The following is a 605-nucleotide window of genomic DNA, read 5'->3' on the forward strand; positions in this document are numbered from 1 at the left end:
GGCTTGGGCCGCCTCCTTCCGGAATCACCCCAGGACCCTCCGCTGGCTGCACACAGCTCTTGGGGCCCCGCCGGGGTTCTCCCCCTGAGGCTCCTCAGGCCTAGAGCAGGTGAGACCCCAGGCTGGCCTGAGCCCCAGCAGGCCTGGGGTGGGGGGTGGGTGGGAGGCACAGTGGGGTGTCCTGGGCTCCTGGCCATGGCTCAGTCCATCTGCAGTCCTACAGAGTCATAGTTGCAGGTGCCCTGGAGGGGGCCCTCCAGGGGACCCCAGGACCCCTGCTGCCCCAGGGCCCAGGCGCCAGCTCCTCTGGTCATGTCCTTGAGCATGATTCCAGCCTGTGACCCCCTGACTGAAGTGTCTCTGTCTGTGACTCAGTTTGCTTCTCTGTAAGTGGTGGATCAAGACGAGGATCCGGGAGATGTGTGAGGGGTGTAACGGCCTTGGTCAGACAAGAGGGGGTGATGCCACTGGTGCAGAAACCGTGAGCAGCCCCCTGCCCGCCCCGGGGCCAGGCGCTGGGCTCCGGGAGGCGCACGGAGTTGCGCAGGCACGTGCCTGAGGCGATGCTCACGGTGGTGGGGCCGGTGGGTGTGAGTGAGTGTGGG

The sequence above is a fragment of the Condylura cristata genome, unplaced genomic scaffold, assembly GCF_000260355.1.
Source record: "Condylura cristata isolate star-nosed mole 26May11 unplaced genomic scaffold, ConCri1.0 scaffold00042, whole genome shotgun sequence".
Classification (NCBI taxonomy): domain Eukaryota; kingdom Metazoa; phylum Chordata; class Mammalia; order Eulipotyphla; family Talpidae; genus Condylura; species Condylura cristata.